This window comes from Carcharhinus amblyrhynchos, unplaced genomic scaffold (assembly GCF_965287045.1).
Source record: "Carcharhinus amblyrhynchos unplaced genomic scaffold, sCarAmb.v2.hapA scaffold_42, whole genome shotgun sequence".
In the NCBI taxonomy this organism is placed as follows: domain Eukaryota; kingdom Metazoa; phylum Chordata; class Chondrichthyes; order Carcharhiniformes; family Carcharhinidae; genus Carcharhinus; species Carcharhinus amblyrhynchos.
In genome coordinates, this window is record NW_027649783.1 from 3,356,270 (window position 1) to 3,378,649 (window position 22,380).

The 22,380-nt window shown below is 44.0% G+C and overlaps 7 non-coding genes across 7 annotated transcripts; 4 read left to right on the forward strand and 3 right to left on the reverse strand.

The window, feature by feature from the left end:
• Positions 1 to 1,524: 1,524 nt before the first annotated feature.
• On the reverse strand, positions 1,525 to 1,610 carry trnap-agg (transfer RNA proline (anticodon AGG)). The gene is given in 2 exon segments: positions 1,525 to 1,560; positions 1,575 to 1,610. It is a non-coding gene; the product is annotated as a tRNA-Pro (tRNA).
• Positions 1,611 to 4,944: 3,334 nt separating this feature from the next.
• trnai-aau (transfer RNA isoleucine (anticodon AAU)) lies at positions 4,945 to 5,018 on the forward strand. The gene has a single exon. It is a non-coding gene; the product is annotated as a tRNA-Ile (tRNA).
• Positions 5,019 to 7,499: 2,481 nt separating this feature from the next.
• On the reverse strand, positions 7,500 to 7,571 carry trnad-guc (transfer RNA aspartic acid (anticodon GUC)). Its single transcript has one exon. It is a non-coding gene; the product is annotated as a tRNA-Asp (tRNA).
• A 1,194-nt stretch (positions 7,572 to 8,765) lies between these two features.
• trnap-agg (transfer RNA proline (anticodon AGG)) lies at positions 8,766 to 8,851 on the forward strand. The gene is given in 2 exon segments: positions 8,766 to 8,801; positions 8,816 to 8,851. It is a non-coding gene; the product is annotated as a tRNA-Pro (tRNA).
• Positions 8,852 to 11,167: 2,316 nt separating this feature from the next.
• Positions 11,168 to 11,259, forward strand: trnar-ucu (transfer RNA arginine (anticodon UCU)). The gene is given in 2 exon segments: positions 11,168 to 11,205; positions 11,224 to 11,259. It is a non-coding gene; the product is annotated as a tRNA-Arg (tRNA).
• A 2,069-nt stretch (positions 11,260 to 13,328) lies between these two features.
• trnal-cag (transfer RNA leucine (anticodon CAG)) lies at positions 13,329 to 13,411 on the reverse strand. The gene has a single exon. It is a non-coding gene; the product is annotated as a tRNA-Leu (tRNA).
• Positions 13,412 to 16,976: 3,565 nt separating this feature from the next.
• On the forward strand, positions 16,977 to 17,058 carry trnas-gcu (transfer RNA serine (anticodon GCU)). Its single transcript has one exon. It is a non-coding gene; the product is annotated as a tRNA-Ser (tRNA).
• The last annotated feature ends 5,322 nt before the right edge of the window (positions 17,059 to 22,380 follow it).

Genomic DNA, 22,380 nt, shown 5'->3' on the forward strand with positions numbered 1-22,380 from the left:
TCCATGTACCTGTCCAAGCTTTTCTTCAATGTTAAAAATGGGCCCGCATTTACCACTTCATCCGGCAGCTCATTCCACACTGCCACCACTCTCTGTGTGAAGAAGCCCTCCCCCCCAGTACTCCCTTTAACCTTTCCCCTTCACCCTTAACCCATGTCCTCTACTTTTTTTCCCTCCCCTCGCCTCCGTTGAAAAAGTCTATTTGCATTCACTCTATCTGTACCCATCATAATTTTGTACGCCTCTATCAAATCTCCCCCCATTCTTCTAAGATCCAAGGAATAAAGTCCTAACCTATTCAACCATTCTCTGTAACTCAGTTTCTCAAATCCCGGCATCATCCTTGTGAACCTTCTCTGCACTCTTTCAACCTTATTAATATCCATCCTGTAATTAGGTGACCAAAACTGCACACGATACTCTAAGTTCGGCCTCAGCGATGCCTTATACAACCTAACCATAACATTTCAACTCTTATACTCAATACTTTGATTTATAAAGGCCAATGTTCAAAAGCACTCTTTACGACCCTATCTACCTGTGACGCCACTTTTAGGGAATTCTGTATCTGTATTCCCAGATCCTTCTGTTCTACTGCACTCTTCAGTGTCCTACCATTAACCTTGTATGTTCTAGCTTGGTTTGTCCTTCCAAAGTGCAACACCTCACGCTTGCCTGCATTAAACTCCATCTGCCATTCTTCTGCCCATTTTTCTAGCTGACTCAAATCCCTCTGTAAGCTTTGAAAACCTTCCTCACTGTCCACTACTCCTCCAATCTTTATATCGTCAGCAAATTTACTGAACCAATTTATCACATTATCATCCAGATCATTGATGAGCTTTTGGGGTTTGCCCCTTCGCCGGGTGAATGGAGAGTTCTGGCCTCAGACATAGCATATAACAGCATAGACAGTTTACAGATTACTGATTAGAATGCGAATCTTTACACCTAACCTGCAATTCAAGTCTTAAAGATGACGAAAATGTGAGTGGAAAGAGCATTATGCATAGGTTAAAGAGATGTGTATTGTCTCCAGACAGTACAGTAATTGAGGGTTTGCAAACCCAGACAAATCACGGGGGGTTACAGATAGGGCGACATGAACCCAAGATCCCGGTTGAGACCCTTCCACATGTGTGCGGAACTTGGCTATCAGTCTCTGCTCAGCGACTCTGCGCTGTCGTGTGTCGTGAAGGCCGCCTTGGAGAACGCTTACCCGAAGGTCAGAGGTCGAATGCCCGTGCTATAAGGCAGCAGCAGCTTCCGATCCACCCTGTCCATTCCTTATATACCTCAATCAGGTCTCCTCTCAGCCTTCACTGCTCGAAATAAAACAGTCTGATCCAATCCAGTCTCTCTTCACAGCTCAAATTCTCCATCCCAGGCAACGATCTGGTTACTGGTAAATGGACCATGTTCTGCAGTAATATATTCTCTGCAATGATTTCTCGGGAACTCTAATCTGCTCCTGATTTTAATCATTTTCGGAATCTACTTTGGAAAAAAATAAAAATAACTCCGGGGCTCGTCCGGGATTTGAACCCGGGACCTCTCGCATTTTAATACCGTAACCCTAAGCGAGAATCATACCCCTAGACCAACGAGCCAACCACCAAAGACTGTCAAACGGACATATTTTTTCAATATCTCCCACAGATTATTAACCATTTCTTTCGTAACAACATTGTAAAATCAGGAACGTTCCCGAACAATGTTCCATTTCACTGTCTGTTCTGGTGAAGATCAGAAGCAGTGATATCAGTTTTCACCACTCGCCAAGTCGACCTGTGGTTGTAACTCGCCAGTCGCGTCGGTAATCTCATTCTGACAGCCGGATTTGATTGGATTTGATTTATTTTTGTCACATGAAATAGTATACAGTGAAAGGTATGGTTTCTTGCAGACAAAGCATACCGCACATAGAGAAGGAAGGGAAAAAGTGCTGGATGTAATACCACCTCATCTTTCCTCAAATAAGACCAAAACTGGACACAATATTCCAGTTGTGACTTCATCAACACAATTGAAACAATATTTCTCTACTTTCTTACTCCAGTTTTTTTGCAATATATGCTTACATTCAAATTCCCTTTTAAATTATACATTTTACCCGCATACTGACTTTACTGACCGCATACCACTAGACCAACGAGCCTTCGGCGCACTATTTTTTTCAGCGAGTAAACTTCTGTTAACTAGCTATCCTTTCAGGCTGTCATTCGAATGGAACATTGAAGAAAAACACAGCAGATTCAGGGGGAAATGCGATCCTCTTTGTCTTAGACCCTGGATATTCAACAGGATGTTCAGTGTTGGGATTGTAGCTTCTCTCAGCAAAAGAAACTCCCATCACATCAGTTCAAGGATTGTTGTGAAGAACAGATTGAGCAAAGTGTCGAAGACCAATGCGGAAAAGTGTGAGGTGATTCACTTTGGTAAGAGTAACAGGAGTCCAGAATATAGGGCTAATGGAAGGACTCTTGGTCGTGTCGACGAGCAGAGAGATCTCGCTGTACGTGTGCATAGATCCCTGAAAGTTGGCATCCAGGTTGATAAGGTTGTTAAGAAGACGTACGGTGTGTTAGCTTTTATTGGTAGAGGTATTGAATTTCGGAGCCGTGAGTTCATGTTGCAAGTGTACATAACTCTGGTGCGGCCGCACTTGGAGTATTGCGTACAGCTCTGGTCGCCGCATTATAAGAAAGATGTGGAAGCATTGGAAAGGGTGCAGAGGAGATTTACCAGGATGTTGCCTGGTATGGTGAGAAGGCCTTATGAGGAAAGGCTGTGGGACTTGACGTTGTTTTCGTTGGAGAGAAGAAGGTTAAGAGGTGACCTAATTGAGGCACACAAGATGATCAGAGGATTGCATAGGGTGGACAGTGAGAGCCCTTTTCCCTCGGATGGTGATGGCTAATACGAGGGGACATAGCTTTAAATTGAGGGGTGAGGATTATAGGACAGATGTCAGAGGTAGGTTCTTTACTCAGAGGGTAGTAAGGGTGTGGAATGCCCTGCCTGCAGCAGCTGTGGACTCGCCAACTTTAAGGGCGTTCAAATGGTCAGTGGATAGGCATATGGATAATATTGGAAGAGTTTAGGTTAGAGGGTCATTAGATTAGTTCCACCGGTCGGCACAACATCGAGGGCCGAAGGGCCTGTACTGCGCTGTAATGTTCTATGTTCTATGGTTGTCCAGCTGGGGAAGGCTGCACTCGCCTCGTTCCATTCTTACCTTTCTGGTCAGCAGCACAATATCACCCGCAATGGTCACTCTTCTCCCTCCTGTGTTGTTACCTCCCGAATCTTTGAAGGATTTATCCTTGGCTCCCTCCTATTTCTAGACCTCACCTCTCGGTGTTATAATCTGAAGATCAGTGTTAGTTTTCACACGTAAGCTGAAAATACCCAGTTCCAGCTCACCATCAGCTCTCAGAACCAATCCCTCTTATTAAATTATTAGATTGCTTATCCAGCAGCTTGTACTAGATAAGCAGATAATTCCCCATTAAACATCTGGAAGGCCAAAGGTCCCACCACAAATTCCATTCCCAGTCAATGACTCCATCACTCTCCCTGGTCACTGTCGAGGCCGAAACAAACCCATATAACCTTGGCACATCATTACACCTGGAAATGAGATTCTGACCACACATCTGTTCCTGCACCAAGGCCACCTGTTTCCAGCTGTGTAACTTCACACATTGTTGATAATACCTGATCTCAACTGCACCTGAAACCCTCATCCATGTTTTTGTTACCTCTCGACTTGCTGATTCAAATACCCTCCTCCTGCAGATTTTGTTCCCTGAAGGACATTAGTAAACCGCATGAGGTTTTATAAGAATGGGCAATTAATTCAGGGTTTGCCTTGAATTAAAATTTCACCATCTGCCCTTTTGGGTTTTGAACCCAGCTTCCCAGAGTATTACCCAGGATCTCTGGATTACTTGTCCACTGCCACTGCCTCCCGCAAACACTGTCAGGAATGGGATTTGAATCCTTGCCTTTCCATTACCCTCATGAAGATCTCGATCAAGTTCATTAACTATGGGATTATTGAGGGGCTTTCCTTAATTATTGTGCATTAGCACAGGTGGGTGTTATTTTTTTCCCCTCCGGTTATTATTTGGAGAATATTACACATTGAACAACAAAGAAGAACACAGCACAAGAAACAGGCCCTTCGGCCCAACAATTAAACTGATATTAAACTCATTGGACTGATTCTTAAAGCCATTTCTGAAGAGGTGTCTTTACCCTTTGCAATTCTCCACTTATTTGGCATCACCCATTTAACGAGCTGGGTTAGAAATTGCCGCCATTGCCACTGCAATTTCCACCCTTATTTCCCTCAGTATCCATCGATCCGTCTCTTCCAGTCACCAGAACACAGCAATTAAGAACAGACATTGCACATGGCACGTTGACTGTGTTCTACCATTCAATTCGATCATGAGACATTTATTTATTTATCTTCATTGCCAGTCAGTGAAAACACAGTCACAATATGAGAAAAAAACAAGAACAGCAACAACAACATCAGGCAACACACATATAGAAATCACACTATGTTTCTGATAAGTGTTTTTCTTTAACCCTACAGTGCAGAAAGAGGCCCTTCAGCCCATCCAGTCTGCACTGACCACAATCCTACCCAGGCCCTACCCCCATATCCCTACATTTTTTTACCCGCTAATCCCTCGAGCCTTCGCATCTCAGGACACTAAGGGGAAATTTTAGCACAGCCAATCAACCTAACCCACACATCTTTGGACTGTTGGAGGAACCCGGAGAATCCGGAGGAAACCCACGCAGACACGTGGAGAATGTGCAAACTCCTCTAATTGAAGCCAGGTCCCTGAAGCTGTGCAGCAGCAGTGCTGACCATTATGCTACCGTGCTGCCGGGATAAGCGTCCGTGGCCGCCTACTCGTATGTGGTCGGGTAGCTCAGTTGGTTAGAGCGTGGTGCTAATAACGCCAAGGTCGCGGGTTCGATCCCCGTACGGGCCAGTTTTCCTTTTCCCTCAAACTGAACGGTATTGGGCGGCACGGGAGTCCATGCTGAAATTGTCTCTGAATGTCGTGGGATGAGGGTTAAATACGTCGGGATATAGGGGTAGGGCATGGGTGGAATTGTGGCCAGTGCGGACTCGATGGGCCAAATGGCCTCTTTATTCACTGTCGGGTTTCTCTGATTCCATGAAGTGTTCCAAAAGTCACTACATTTCCAGCATTCAGAACAAATTCAGACAAAGTGTTTGAAATATCAACAATTCTATGCGGGGAAAACAAACTGTGAGTTTTAAGACATGACCCAAATTTCTGCAGTTTATACTGACATCCACCCAAAATACATTATCTACGAATACATCATTTTCCAAGCTTGGGTTGTAAGGCCATGTATCAGAGAATAGGATAGTGTAGAAGAGGCCCTTTGGCCCATCGAATCTACAGTGATGTATGAAATGCCCTGGCCTGCCCAACTAATTCCACTCGCCAACACTCGGCCCATTGAGCAGAAAGCAGGCTCAGTGCCACAGACTGAAAGGAGGTTTTAGTTCACATGGGCAGCATGGTCGGCGGAGGCTCAGAGGGCTGAAGGGCAGCTCCTATGCTGTAATTTTCTCTCTTCTCTGATATTTAAAGAATACACATTGATTTACACAGCCAGAGACTGACAATTAGAGGATGAATCCCACAGGCAGTTGCAGAGACTGATAGGTAAAAGTAAACCCAGTCCCCTCATCTCGAGGCCGAGAAGGACAGTTACAACATTAATCCCAAAATGGCAGAGCATCGCAGGGAGGGAATGAACCCCGCAGTCACTCTCAGCTCCCACTAACTGGCAAATACACATTGAGTCCCCAACAGTACCACGGACAGAGTGACTCCATCCGTCACATAGAGCACCAGGCAATTACTATTCAATACAATGTGAACAGAAGTGATAGAGAAGGAAAAAGGGAAGTGTGGTGAGAAAGAGACAGAGGAGCAAATCTGTCTGCAGATCATGGATGACAGATACAGTATTAATTCCATTCTCTCACAGACAGACGCGGAGTTGCTGACGTTGGACTGGGGGAGGCACATTAAGTAGCAGCAGGACACCAGGTTAAAGTCCAACAGATTTATTTGGTAAGATGAGCTTTTGGAATGTCGCTCCTTAACCTGATGAGGAAGATGAAAAATATAATGAAACAATTGACTAAAAGTGGCCACGAAAAATACACTGGCCAGCAGGATTAAGGAAAATCCCAAGGCTGTTTATACATACATACCGAGCAAGAGGGTAGCCAGGGAGAGGGTTGGCCCACTCAAGGGCAAGGGAGAGAATCTATGCGTGGAGCTAGAGTAAATGGGCGAAGTATTAAATGAGCACTTTGCGTCATGTTGACCGAAAACGACGTGTATGATGATGAGTCTGGGGAAGGATGTGCAGGTGGTTTGAGTCATGTTGAGATCAAAACGGAGAAGGTATTGGTGCCTTTGAGAAACATTAAGGTCGACAAGATAGGTCTGATGGAATATACCCCAAATACTGAGAGAGACAAGGGAGGAAATTGTTGGAGCCTTGAGAGAAATCTTTGTATTCTGACTGGCGACAGAGGAGGTCCCAGATGATCGGAGAATCGCCTATGTTGTTCCTTTGCTGAAGAAGGATAACAGCAACAATCCAGGTAATTGCAGGCCGGTGAGCCTTACATCAAAGGCCGGGGAATTACTGGAGAGGATTCTTCGAGATAGGATCTTTTCCCACTTGGAACTGAGTGGACATATTAGTGGGAAACAATATGGTTTTGTAAAGGGGAGGCCGTGTCTCACGAACATGATCGAGTGTTTCAAGGAAGTGACAAATGTGGTTGATGAGAATAGGACAGTGAATGTTGTCTACATGGACTCTCTTCATCACTCAAATTCTCCATCCCAGGCAACGATCTGGTCCCTGGTAAATGGAAACTGCACACTCTCCAACGGAATGAAATCCTAACTGTAGTGATTTGACCGGAACTGCACACTGTCCTCCAGCGGTGGCCTCAGCAAAATTTTGTCCAGCTCGAACTGAACCTTCCTGCTCTGACAATCATGCATTAATATTCCATTCCTCACGCTGCATGAATCTTCACAACTCACAGACTCAAAAGGATTTCCAATGTTGAAAAACTTTGGAGGTTTCCTTTCTATTTTCAGGGGTTTGGGAATCAGTGGATCATCCAAAAATAGAACTGAAAAATATGAAATCACAGCATTTATTGACATTGTGCTGATATCAGGGAAATATTCCACGTGTTGACTACGTGACATCGCCAAATCAAAGGTGAGCCAAAATGCTGATGAATTGAACGAACGTTGATCTCAGGTCACGAAAAGTGTCGGTACAAATGTAAAGATTTGCATTTTTGAAAGTTTCATTTCATGACAGTCTTTTTCGTTTCTATTTTGAAAGTTTGAGAGCAACACAAGTACAATTTGAAGCAGTAAAATGGCGATTAACTCCCCGTCGGGGAATTGAACCCCAGTCTCCCGCGTGACAGGCGGGGATACTAACCACTACACTAACGAGGAGCTGACTCGTGCAGTGACCATACGCATTGCACACTTGTCACTTACACTTCCGGAGCGACAACTCAGTTCTGACGAGATCAGTTATTTTCCCCAATACGGAGAAAAATTTAATGCAGCAAACAGCGGCTTTATCTAACTAATTAAGACTTTTGGATTAGCAGGAAAGAGAATGAGATGGATGCATGAAGAAAAAAACACAAATCAGGTGGAGACAGAAAGGTGCGTTTGCCGTTCATATCAAACCGCATGTTCTTTTTAATTTTGGAGGAAAGACGGGGTGTGTTGAAGTCTGAACATGCTGGACAATCTCAGCTGGTCTCTCTCCACAGATGAGGTCAGACCTGCTGAGTTTTTCCAGCATTTTCATTTATTGTTTCAGATTCCAGCATCGGCAGGATTTTACTTTTATCTTGTCAAGAAATACGTAGTTTTTCTTTTGTCGAGTGTAACAGGACAAAATTTGTGAATAATGCACAATTTGTGGGAAAGCAGGCGGTGAAGAGGATGTAAAAATATTACAAATGGATCCAGATATACTCGGAGAATTGGATAGCTTTTGGCAGATGGAGTACAATGTGGATAAATGCGAAAGGCAAATTATTATCCTTCTGGAAAGCAGTTTCAAAATCTGTCTGGGCAGAGGGATCTGGCTGTCTCTGTCCAGAATCACAGAAAGTCAGTATGCGGGTAAAATATCTAATTTTAAAAAGGCAAGTTGAATGTAAGCATATATTGCAAAAACACTGGAGCAAGAAAGTCGAGAAATATTGTTTCAATTGTGTTGATGAAGTCACAACCGGAATATTGTGTCCAGTTTTGGTCCCCTTATTTGTGGAAAGATGAGGTGGTATTACATCCAGCACTTTTTCCTTTCCTTCTCTATGTGCGGTATGCTTTGTCTGCAAGAAACCATACCTTTCACTGTGTACTATTTCATGTGACAAAAATAAATCAAATCAAATCAAATCCGGCTGTCAGAATGAGGTTACCGGCGCGACTGGCGAGTTACAACCACAGGTCGACATGGCGAGTGGTGAAAACTGATATCACTGCTTCTGATCTTCACCAGAACAGACAGTGAAATGGAACATTGTTCGGGAACATTCCTGATTTTACAATGTTGTTCCGAAAAGATGGTTAAAAAGCTAAAGGAGACGTTGAAAAGATGCTTCCATCGCACAGCGCTTGGCAGTTGGCTCGTTGGTCTAGGGGTATGATTCTCGCTTAGGGTCACGACATGAAAATGCGAGAGGTCCCGGGTTTAAATCCCGGACGAGCCCGGGGTTTGCTTTCATTTCTCTCCAGAGTAGATTCTGAGAATGAGTGAAATCAGGAGCAGTTTCGTGTTCCCGAGAAGTCATTGTAGAGAATATATAACTGCAGAACACGAGAAAAAAAAAACAATCACTCGATATAAGGTCATTTAACCGTGTTGTGGGTCTCTTGGATCGGATATACCGGATAAATAACCGCATGCTGTGGATTCAGGAAACTGGCTGAATGCCGTCAGTTGTCATCTTGTCTGAAGACCAGACAGTCTGACAGAGCTGAGAATCCCACAGTTTGATTTTTCTCTCATATTTTAGTTTCGTTCTGGTATTCCCAGTGAACCGTGTGTTTCAGCAATCCAGTTGAGGGGAAATTAACAACCAGGATATAGACACACGAAGATAGGGAATAAGAGCAGGAGTACTCCATTCGGCCCGCCTGCCCATGTTGTGCTGAGTTTATTCATCATATAAATACAGGTAAATCAGCAAGGCTATGCTTTTTAAGTAAGGGTGTTAGTACCGGTATGTATTTCCTTTTGAACCAAGTGGCATGTTGAATCATTGTTGTTCAGAATAGTCAGAATTTCACTATGCAATAGTTTAATTATTGGTGCAAACATATTAAAGCATATATTACACAACAATTTACCTATTTCCGATTGGGGTTGGTATATAGAGAGAAACGTGCTTTTCTCCACATATATTACTGATCGATACCTGGGTGTACAGGTTTCAAACTCAAAATTTACCAGCAGTACAAAACTTGAAAATAGTGTGAAACTTTAGTGAGAAGGATTTTGAACATCTTCAAGAAGATACAGAGCGGCTGGTGGAATGGGCAGACATGCGAAAGATGCAATTTAATTAATGTAAGAAAGTGTGAAGTGTTATATTTCGGTCCGAAGCTCTAGGAGAGGTGATATAAATTAAAGTGTATACCTTTAGTGTTCCTCGTCCCTATTGCACCATGCCAAGATGCCACAGTCTATTCACCCATCCCAGAACACATTGAATATCCAGCCTTAGGTCTGTATTTCACCGTCTACTTGTACAGAGAACATTAAACATTTAACACTCCCACGTTCTGATGTACCTTCACTCTGCAACGACTCCCTGCTCCGCCTGACAACATTGCACCTCCACTTTGTTCACTGCTCACGGTAGGCTCATCTTACCCAGTCCCCAATGTGTTTCACTCTGCTCAGTTATATTGTCCAGATTGCATACTGTTCCAACTTTCCTACTGTCCACAAATAATAAACGAATAAATGGATTTCCATCCCTTGATGAATAACTGTCACCTTTCAATGTTTAGCGGGTGAGTTTAATGAAGCGCTTTGTGTGATGCTCGCCTTTATGCTTCTGTACAAATTTCGTCAGAGAAAGTTATCCAAATATATCCTCATTTCTCCTTCTCGTTCAAAAAGAACTGAGCGGGTGATGGATAATGTTTCAATATTCTCTTCAAAAAATAGAGAATGGATTTACAAATTTAAAATCCAAGGGTGACATCAATGCCTGAAGTGGTTTTCAGGCTGTGGCGACTAGAATAACAATGCACATTCTCAATTTGAATTGTTCAAAATCATAGAATGGAGCATCCATTGTGGATATATAGAACACAGAACATAGAACATTACAGCGCAGAACAGCCGACCAATTAACAAGCAATGACCCTCTAACCTAAACCAATCCCTTTCCATCCATAAACCTATCTACGGATCTCTTAAACGCCCCCAAACTAGGCGCATTTACAACTGCAGCAGGCAGGGCATTCCAATCCCTATTGAATTTAATTTTAATTTTAATTTATTTTTTTTTATTTTAATTTTTAATATTTAATTTTAATTTAAATTTAAAGGAAACTTTAAACTGTGCAGCTGTGCTGTGCCTCAGGAGCTGGTTTTACACAAATCTTCATTCATCAAAGTGTTGCCTCTCCTGCTGAGCATTTCCTGTTTTTGTTTCAGATTTCCAGCTTCCAGCTTTGTGTTGTGTTCTGTTCAGGGGTTTTAATGCAACTGATCCGCCCTGTGACAGAGGGAGTAGAATGTATCTCCCGACTATGAAGCCTGCCAGATTAGACTCCAAGTTGTGCAAGAGAATGAGGAGGAGGAGAGAGGGAGGATCATTCTGGACAGATTTCCTATAAAAAAACATAAAGGTCTGCAATTCCAACGCTGTTTTAAGAGACATAAGATGTCCAACATGGTTTGCAATCAATGAAGTTCCCGACCTTTTAAATGCGAGATTGTTGAACTTACCAGCAACTGTTACATTGTCAAGAATCCATATATGACCCTGTAAAGGTATCCCTGGATATGTGACTCTGTGGCGCAATGGATAGCGCGTTGGTACTTCTAATTACAGACAGGTTAGCTATTCAAAGGTTGTGGGTTCAAATCCCATTAGGGTCACACTTTGGATCAGATTAGTAGCAAACGGTTTGCTGCTTCATTGACGCGATTCAGCTTTGACACAGATATTTCCTCCTCTGCCATCTTTCCACGCTGTGTTTGTTTACTCGGTTCTCAGGGAAACCACAGAAGAAAACACAAACGCCAGTGGCTTTCTTAACGTTTGATACTGCGTTCGCTGATTGCGTTGGAAGTAGGAACATATTTTTCAATAATTCTTCTGCTTCTTTTGGAAGATAAAGAAGATTAAAAACTCACACGCAACAACAACAACTTATAAATATCTAAAAATCAGTCAATAAATATCAGTGCCCTGCAGCGCGGTGGTGTTATCCTGATGTATCTGCTGCATTTGTCCTTCTAGGCTGTAGTGGCCGTGGGTTTGGAAGGTGCTGGAAAAGGAGTCTTGCTGAGTTGCTGCAGTGCATCTTGTAGATGGTGCACACTGCTGCCATTGTGTGTCTGTAGTGGAGGGAGTGAACTTTTATACATGAGAAGAGAATGAAATGGGATGCTTTCTCCTGGATGGTGGGAAATGTTTGTAGAGCTGTTGAGGTTGCATTCACCCAGGCAAGTTATCCCAGGAAACCAGGTGCTCCGGTTTCCTCCCACAAAGATGAGCAGTTTGGGCGGATTGGCCATGCTCGATTGCCCCTCGGTCCCCAAGGTGTTTGTACAGGTAGATTAGCGGGCATAGGGTCTATGTGCGATTCTCTGTCGGAGAGTCGCTACAGACTCGATAGGCAGAATGGTCTCCTTCAGCACTGTCCGGATTGTATGATTCTAAGGTCATTTGACAATGTTAGAAATTCCCCGAGGGGACAAAAGAAAGAAAACTGTGTTTGTAGAATTTACACTGTTGGGTTTGTTGCAAATTAAATGTTTTCTTCAATGCAAAATGATGAAAATACCTCGATCGTGTAAATAAACAGTCGGAATATTCGTGGGGAGTCTCTGTTTCTGTTTCATCTTTGAAGATCATCAACTGTGAAGGGATAGATAATATTGACTAGCAAGGAAGGGACATTGTGACTTGCACAATTGCAAAGATCACGTGAAAGGAATCCAGGCTGGACTGAGATTCAAACCCCACATCACCTGTTTACCAAAAAGGCGATTTCAACAACTAAACCACACAGACTTTCTGTCAGGTCGAATGCTGGAAAGTCGTTCCGGATATTGTGTATTTGTGGAAATAAGTGATACTAACAGTGTACGTGCACACTGATTGGAAACAAGGATATGCCTGCTGTTACACAGGCACTTTAACCAAATTAGCCACAGAGCCTGACATTGCTAACTTTGGTACAGCGGAATGCTGGAAATACGTTCCAGATCTGGTAGTGTTTGTGAAAAAAAGAGTTCCGATCAGTACTGGAAAGGATCTGTGAAAATAGAGATAGTTCACATTTCAGATGCAGACCTTACACTGGAACGACTGTTTCTCTCTCCACAGATGCTATGGGATCCCGGATACATTCATGAAAGAAAAATAATTGGATCCTACAGTGGGCTATGACTGCACCGATTTCAAATCCCCCTTTCCCCCGATATTGAACAAAAACATCAGGCACATCACTCAGTGAAACTCTTCCGTTCAACATTGAGCGGTTTATCGTGAGTTGGTTCCAAATACTGTTTTCAGACACAAATCTGGTATAAAAGTAACTGTTTTCAGGGTGTGATTCATACACACAGTTTTCTGCTCTGAAGGCAGGCGTGTCCCTTCTGTGGCGCGAGATTTTTTTTTAGTGATTCATTCATCCGGGAAATGTGTGTCACTGACCCGGGAAGCCTGTATTCTCCAAATTAATTATCTTTGAGTAATTGGCGATGAATGCATTCTGGAGCCAGTGCAGTTCATGTGGTGTCTGTGCACACACACGTTCGGGAGGAATTTCCAGGATTGTGAACCATCGGAACGGGAATATGTTTCCAAGTCAGGATGATGTGTGTCTCGGAGTGGAACTGAGAGACGGTCGTTGTTTCTCTGCATCTGCTGCCCTTGTGGTGTCACGTGAGAGATTTCTTGGGTTTGGATGGTGCCGCTCGAAGGAAAGTATAACCAATGTCAGGAGTGGGATTTGAACCCACGCCTCCAGAGGACACTGCGAACTGAACGCAGCGCCTGAGACCGCTCGGCCATCCTGACTGCCTGCAATGAAGTGGAAAACCTCTGCCCAAATCGATTAGAGTTCCATCTTTCTTGTTATTCCATTTCAAACTTTGTCTCCGCATTGACTGATTGAGGGTGAACTGATCACTTATTTTGAGGTTCACGGACCAAGGTGAAGGTAAGGCTCAGAGTCCCACAGGTTTGAGGGGTGAATAGTCCAGCACCATTCCATATTCTTCATCCAAATGAGAAACTCCAGCTGGCAATCGATTCAAATCAGGACACCAGCTTTGGGCAGAGGTTTTGCCACCATGAAAACATGTGGTTTCAGAAGCTCCAAAACAGACCTCAGTTTCATTTGCAGCACTAATGGCATATATTGTCTTTCCAGAATCGGCCGTTCCACCATGAAAATTAATGCCTGGTTCGGTGGAATGGTCACGTTAAATTTCCCCTTCGGAGTATTAGCGTGTTAAATACGCGGGGTGATTAGGATAGGGCCTGCATGTGGTTGTTGTTGACACAGGCTCGATGGGCCGAATGTCCTCCTTCTCACTGTCGGGATTCTATGAAGTTCGGGGCGGCAGTTTCACTTCCCTGAGAATATTGATGACTGTTCTCTGATAACATGAAAACTTCTAACCAATCAATGCCTGTTTGACAACTGGCCATGAATAGAGCTGACACTGAAACGGTTCATATTGAATTAGTTCCAGCAAATTGGTTCTTGAAGAGATGTTAATATAATGCTTTCAGAGACTGTCATAGCTTCTTAAAAGATCAGTTGCCCTTGTTTTTCGTTTGTTCATTAATTTTGTGAATCTATTTGGAGCGGCTGCAGTTGGTCAGTTTGCAGGGGCGGAGCCAGGTTCTAAAGTTAGAGAGGGCGAACACATAAAAAAGGCGCCACGGCGCATACCGCTTGTGTATTCATCTCACTTACTGTCCTGTCTGGAGACAATACACATCTCTTTAACCTATGCTTAAGGCTATCTCCACTCATATTGTCTGCGCCTTTAAGACTTGATTAGCTGTAAAGACTCGCATTCTGATCAGTATTCTGTAAACTGTGTCTTTATCTGCCCTGTTTGTGATCAGAACTCCCACTCACCTGACAAAGGAGCAGCTCTCCGAAAGCTAGTGGCGTTTGTTAACAAATAAACCTGTTGGACTTTAACCTGGTGTTGTGAGACTTCTTACTGTGTTTACCTCAGTCCAAAGCCGGTATTTCTACATCTTGGAAAGAGGCAACAGGGGAGCAGTTTGACTGAGGTGCAGAAGCTCGGAGAATGGGGATGGCGCCCTTAAAGGGAGTGGGGAATGAGGATCTGTACTCGACGTGTGAGTCGGTGGGGTTTTAATTACAGGTGGTCAGTCTGTGTAGAATTGGAGACAGAGAGGTCAAGGAAGGATAGGGAAGTATCAGAGATGGACCATGTGAAGGTGCGAGAGTGGAAATTGGAAGGAAAGTAGCTTTTTTTTGTCCAGGTGCAGAAGAGAACAGGACGCGGCACCGATACAGTCAGCGATGCAGCAAAAAAAATGTGTGTGTGTGTGTGTGTGTGTGTGTGTGTGTGTGTGTGTGTGTGTTATGGGGTGGGGGGGGGTGGGTGGCGCAGAGATGGAACAGGATTGAACAAGGAATATTCCACAAACAGGCAGCCTAACAGAGCCTAGTGGGTGAAACGATTAATTTCGCTTCTTTCCATGCTGCTATCTAACGATTACAGGTTCGAGTCTGGTCTCTTTCTACAGAAATCTGGTGGAACCTCCTGAAAACCGAGCTCTCGCCCGTTAACTGACATCCACCGTTATTCCCAAACACCTTTCTCATAATTAAATTCCTTGTAACTTTGTTCATTTAATTCTCACTCGTCTTAGTGTTTTTAGATCAGATATTCCACAATGTATGTTTGATCTGGATAAATTGTTAATGTTCCAAAACTAGAACCAAATGCTTTGCATCAATCGGCTAATTGAAATTCTGTGGCAGGATTCTAATCTCCTCAGGAAGAGGTTTAATGCTGAGCTGAATGAACTGTTTTTGTTTACAGGGATGAAAGGTGATGTCACTGGGCTGGTAATCCAGAGGCCCGCGCTAATCTTTGGGAACACGGAGTAAATCCCACCACGGCAGCTGGTGAAATTCAAATTCACTGATTTAACACATAGGCACATGGATAGAAAACAGAAACAGGAGGAGGCCATTCGGCCCAAACAACGCTGGAATTGAAAGCAAGCCTCAGAAATGGCGGCCTTGAAATTTCCATCGATTCTTTTCCACAGAAAACACCTTCACAGAACAACAGGGAACATTTCACACAAAAGAAGAAAAAACTTCTGCTCAAGACGGATGATATTTACAAACCGGGAACACATTTACACAACAGGGAAGAATTTGTCAGAACCACAGTGAAGATCTGTCAACGGGAGAGTCACAGTTCCAACAGAGAGAACAGTTACACAGCAGAGAGCACAGTTACACAACACAACATACATTTCAATACAGGGCCTATCTTTGTGTAACAGAAAATCCCTTTTTATACTTAATCAGTTTTTCCATCTCAGTATCTTGCTGATTTGTTCGAATATTTTCTGTCTCTCATTGTGAGTGTGACCTAATAGTTTTTTACTAGTTTTCTGTGTGTTTTACTCTGTCTGTTACATTCGGGATGATGTTACGTGTTATTATACAGCCAGGGTGAGCTTCCCAGTGCCTTGTTTGTAATGAAAAGAGACAGTGAATAGATTCCTGGCTCGCGGGCAGCAGTAATAAGCAGGGAGGGACAGACTTTGGGAGCAGAGTGGCGCAGCGGAAGCGTGCTGGCACCACAACCCAGAGATCGATGGATTGAAACCATCCTCTGCGAGCACCTACTCCCTCCATCAAATAGAAACAGTGATGGTCTTCGTTTTCATTAATGAGTAGCCCAGAGCATTTGTCTCCATTGGCTGGACAGTTTATTCAGCCAACAGCGCGGGATCAATTCCCGGTTCAGTTGAGATTGATCATGAAGACTCCGCCTTCTCAGTCTTGCTCCTCTCCTGAGGTGTGAATCCTCTGGTTAAATCACAGCCAGTCAGCTCTCCCCATTGATGGCTCCCAGAAACAACTGGGACTGTGAACCTTGCTTTAACTTTACCAACAATGGACAAATCATATTCCTCACACATTGTTCAAATATAAAAGTGCATAAAAAATTAACTAAACATGAGAATCGGATCATCCCTAAAATTTGATTTCTATCCCAGTTTTGGAATTTGTCATTTCAGGAACAACCAAAATCCAAAGAGCGACACAGAAAAGCTCCGTGATTGGGACACACAGCCTCTCCTGGGAGGTCAGACTCTCTCCTGTTGCTCCACAAACTCACAGCACTTGCTCTGTTTTACATCAGGGTCATGTTCGGTGAATTCAAAACCAAACCGGGAGCAGAGAGGTGAACTGTCTCTCTCTTTACTTTCTCTGGATTTACATCAAATGGAAAAATAACAACGAATCAAGAGAAAGCAGAAAGGCAACGTTATCCTGCGGGAGAAATGTGTTCTTTGTTACGGATGTTAAAACACAAGAGGTGGTTTGGGGGGGTCATCCCCACATGACGAGGTGGCCGAGTGGTTAAGGCGATGGACTGCTAATCCATTGTGCTCTGCACGCGTGGGTTCGAATCCCGTCCTCGTCGGTGGTGTATTTGTTCTGTCTTCTTACGGCCGGTGAACTGATGATTCGCTCAGTGTTTTGAGGTTCACGGAACCAAGATGAAGTTTGGACACACAGGATTGAGTGGTGAATGTTCCAGAACAATTCCATATCTCGAATCCCATGAGGAACTCGAGCTGACGACCGATTCAAATCAGGGCCCCAGTTTTGGACAGGAGTTTGCCACCAGGTAAACATGTGGTTTCAGAAGATCCAAAGCAGACTCCAGCTTCATTTGCGGCCCGAATGGCAGATTTTGTCTTTCCAGAATCGGCAGCTTAGCCATGAAAATTAGCGCCGTAGTAGCGGGGGAATGGCCATGCTAAATAGTCCCTCAGTGTCAGGGGGACTAGCACGGTAAATATGTGGGGTTATGAGGATACAGGCAAAGTTTGAATGTTTCACCAGACAATCTTCTCTCTTCCATCTTCTTCCATCGGGAAGAATGTATACCACAGTCTGGGGTCACCTACCAACCAACTCAAGAACAGTTTGTGCCCTGCTGCCATCAGACCTCTGAATGAACCTTCCTTACATTGAGTTGGCTTTTCTCAACACCCTAGCTATGATTGTGACACTACATTCTGCAGTGTCTCCTTTCCTTCTCTATGAAGGCTATGCTTTATCTCCAAAACACACAAGAAATAAAACCTTTCACTGCAGACTAGTACATGTGACAATAATAAATCAATTCAAATGAAATAAAACAGTGATGAGAAGTCCTACATGTCATTCTTTGTGCCACAGATCCCCAGCTGCAGCACTCACACTGCAACAAAAAGTGTTCAGAGCAGAAACGGCATCTTGGTGAAATAATCGGCCAATTCCAATTGGTTTCCGTTCAACATTTAAGCAAACGAACATCTAAAAATGACACATCGCGATAGGGAAAGTGTATGGTGGGGAAAAAATACAAGAATCAAAGTGTATCAGACGTGACAGCCGTCAAACTGAACAGAAGCAGATATCTATTATGCAAATACTCCCAGTGCCTCAAGAGAAACCCTTTCCCCAACTAAGTGTTTGTATATTTTTGTTTGTTTCTCCGGCACTGACAGGTAACAGTAAATCACAACCTCACCAACCAGTGACAGCCAGTTAAATAACCATCCCACACTCGCTGATAATGGAGTTTCTGACAGTGACAGTTTCTGACCATCCTCCGATTGGACCTGGAGGGAACCAGATTCACTGTCAGAGCTGGACTTTCTTACAGAGTGGGTGACAGAGCCAGGTGAGCGATGGTGATGGAGTGGTGACTGTGAGAGCATTTGACCAAGGGTCAGTTTCTGACCATCACTGTTCTGATTTATTTAATTAGTTATCGCAGGTCACAACAGTAGGTGGACACTCTTAAAATGAAATTCACTAAAAATCCTCCCCATCACGATCTTTCTAATGGAAAATTCAGCTTCAATTTGCTTTGAGTGGAAACTTTGTGAAATGAAAGAACAGGCCTCAGAATTGATCAATGAGTTCCCAGTAAGGAACAATTGTAAAAAGGTGGCTTTAACCAGACACGCCAAGTTCAGTTTCCAAACTGCTCTCCGGGCTCTCCTGGTGCCTGATAAAATCAGCAACTGAGGAAGTTCCGTAATTAAAACTCACACAAATATCAAGGGTGTGTGTAGCGTGAGCGGTGGTGGTATAGTGGTGAGCATAGCTGCCTTCCAAGCTGTTGACCCAGGTTCGGTTCCCAGCCATCGCATTGATAGATTATTTAGAATCTTATCCGCGGCCTCTTGGACTTTAAACACAGTGAACAAACACAGGGTGAACACAATATTCGACAGTAATGGAGGTTTTTTTTTTCTCTTCCGACGTAATTAGATTTCAATGGAAAAATATTTAAATAGAAAAACAAGTCTCCGACCTAATAAATGAATTCAGAGACAGAGATACAAAATATAAGTTGAGGAACAAATTTCAGCTCACACTCTGTGCTCTGCACAATCCTGGTTCCTGATGAAGTTAATATAAGCACATTACTGAGGTGGTTACATTATTCTGGTAAATAAGCAGCTGCGATGGCTGAGTGGTTGAGGCGCTGGATTTGAAATCCAATGGGGTTTCCCCACGCAGATTCCAACACTGCTCATAGCGCTTATGGTTGGAAATGTTTGCTTCGGGCAGCCATCCTGGGGAGTTTTTGCTATGAAGTATTTGGATCTCCATCATGCATTCAGCTGCATGGTTCTGGGCCAGGTGCAGGCAGCTGAGTTTGGAAAGGACAGCTGGGTATCCTCGGGTTGGTATGGACAAGATGGGCCGAACGGCTTCCTTCGGGACTGTCACTTTGGTTCTTTCGATGGTTCCATGAGCAAAATCATAACGTGTTCCATGAGCAAAAACAAATCATTGAATTCTCAGTTAGAAAGAATCGTAAAAAGGTGGCCTTAAACTGTCCAGAAAAACGAGACAAGCCAAGTTCAGTTTGCAAACAGTCCCATGGACAGACCTGGTGTCTGATGAAATCAGCAACGGAGGTAGTTCCGTAATTATAACTGATTCCACGGATATTAGAGGGAGGTTTTTCACACAGAGGGTAGTGGGGATATGGAATGCTCTGCCAAGTAAGGTAGTGGAGGCAGGCACGCTGGAGTTGTTTAAGAGTAACTGAGACAGGCACAGCAGTGGGTTGGAAATGGGAGGGTGTAGGAGATTGTTTTAAATAAGGTTCATTAGCATTGGGACGTCCCTGGTAATGTAAAAGGATATGGTATGATAATAATGTTTTTTCTCTATTCATTCACAGGTTTAAGTCGGTCCGCCTTGTTGTCCAACGAGGGGCATACACGCGATGGGTTGTACTTGAGCTGCTCTTGAATGTTCGAGATTGGCCTAGTGCTTCATGTCGTTAGTGTGTGCTTAAACTGGACCAGATACTGGGCAAGACGACAGCTCAGTGACTATCGCTGATTGCTGTGCAGACACATGGATTTGGGCCGGTGTCTGTGGGAGTTTGAGCTTTCTCCCCGTGCTTGCGTGGGTTTTCTCCGGGTGCTCCGGTTTCCTGCCGCACCCGAAAAATGTGCTGTTAGGCTGACTGGAAGTAATAAATTGTCCCTAAGTTAGTTTCCCTCAATGTGGATGGCTATAAAAACAATAGATAAGGGTCATGGGTGGAGGGGGGAACTGGTAGTATTAAAATGGCGGCGCGGGCTCGTTGGGCCGAAGGGCCTGTTTCCGGGGCTGTTTTTGTTCTTTGTTCTTAAAATAAGGGCTGCTTAAGCGTAGTGAGGGATGGTGGTATAGTGGTGAGTATAGCTGCCTTCCAAGCAGCTAACTCCGCGTTTGATTCCCAGCCATCGCAGTAGCAATTTGCTGCGAACTTTATCCACTTCCTCCTGTGTTTTCAACCAACTGGACAAAACCAGGGCGAGCGCAACAGTTTATGATAATGAAATACAATAGAGATTTCTCTTTTTCTTTTTATTCGGAACTAATTTGTTTGTAATGAAAAATTACTGAGATACAAAAACAAGTCTCTGACCTAGTAAGTGAGTTCTCCGTCAGAGACAAAGATACAAAAGTAGAGGAACAAATTTCAGCTCACACACTGAGCTCTGTACAATAACGGTTATTCTGTTATTTTGGTGCCAAGCATGTGGATCACCATCATGCTTTCAGCTCCATGGCTCCGGGCCGAGTGCAGGAAGGTGAGCTTGAAGAGGACACCTGGGTGCCCTCGGGCTGGCATGGACAAGATAAGCCGAATGATTCGGTGCTGTTCCCTTTCTCTGGTTCCATGAGGGAAATCATAATGTGAGCAGATTGAAAACAAAAGCATCAGGAGCACAAGGACCAAAAAGGTCTCATGTCAGAGGAAGATTCTTATGTAATGACACACAGAACATAAGAAATAAATTTCATCAGAATACTCTGAATGTTAATTTCAAAATGCTGCTTGGATGATATGACATCGTGTTCATTCAAACACATTGCTGCAAGCTGGTCATTATTCGGCGTTAGGGACTCCTGGTTATAGCAGATTGGGAATGGAAGGAGCAGCTTCACATCTGCACATTGACAGGTCAAACTGTATCTCAGATTGACAGCTCCCAGGACAGGTTTTCCTCTCCTCTCGCTCTGTGCTGTGGATTCTCGGGGATTAGTTGGAGTTTCCCAGCTCAGTAACTGTGAAAGCCTCTGAGGCCGGCGATGCTCACAGTGTCTGTTCCCCAGATTCAGGGGGCTGCAGCCAATCAGAGCTGTGCCTGGGTTAACCCAGAGCTGGTTGAAACGATGATATTGTTCACAAGCTGAATTCTATTTGATCAGATATAGATACAGATTGTGTGCACTCAGTCACTAAACAACAAGATCCCGCCTTCATATGGAGTTGATGAGAGGGGATGGAGGGATAGAGTGAGTTAGAGCAGTGAGGCACAGATCTGTTCTATTAATATGCCCCTTTCTGTTGCAAACTTGTTCCCTGTTGTGTAAAAGAGATTCTCCGTGAGGATTTTTTTTGTCTGTAAATTTTTGCATGTTGTGTTAAGATGTTCCCTCTTCTGGTCTAATACTCCGGTTGCATATAAAATCCATTTAGTACAGATCGAGGTTTTATATATAGAACATAGAACACTGCAGCACAAACAGGCCCTTCGGCCCACAAGTTGCGCAAATCACATCTACATCTACCAAGCCATAGAACTTTCTGTAACTTCCAAACACATTGGATCCCGTATACTCATCCAGAAGTCATTTAAAAGACCCCAGCGAGTTCGCCTCTACCACCGCCGCCGGCAGCCGATTCCACTCACTCTCCACCCTCTGAGTGAAAAACTTTCCCCCAGCATCTCCTCTGTATTTGCTTCCCAGCACCTTAAACCTGTGTCCGCTCGTAGCGACCATTTCAGCCCTGGGAAATAGCCCACGAGAATCCACCCTATCTATTCCTCTCAGCATTTTATAAACGTCTATCAGGTCGCCTCTCAACCTTTGTCTCTCCAGGGAGAAGAGACCTAGCTCCCTCAATCTATCTTCATCAGGCATGCCTCCCAATCCAGGCAACATCCTTGTAAATCTCCTCTGCACCCTCTCAATAGCTTCCACATCCTTTCTGTAGTGAGGCGACCCGAACTGCGCACAGTACTCCAAGTGGGGTCTGACTAGGGTTTTATAAAGTTGCAGCATTACCTCCCGACTCCTAAACTCAATGCCTCGATTGATGAAGGCCAGTACACCATACGCCTTCTTGACCACATCCTCCACCTGCCAGGCCGATTTAAGAGCCCTGTGGACCCGGACCCCAAGATCCTTCTGCTCTTCAACTCAGCCAAGACTCCTACCCTTGATATTG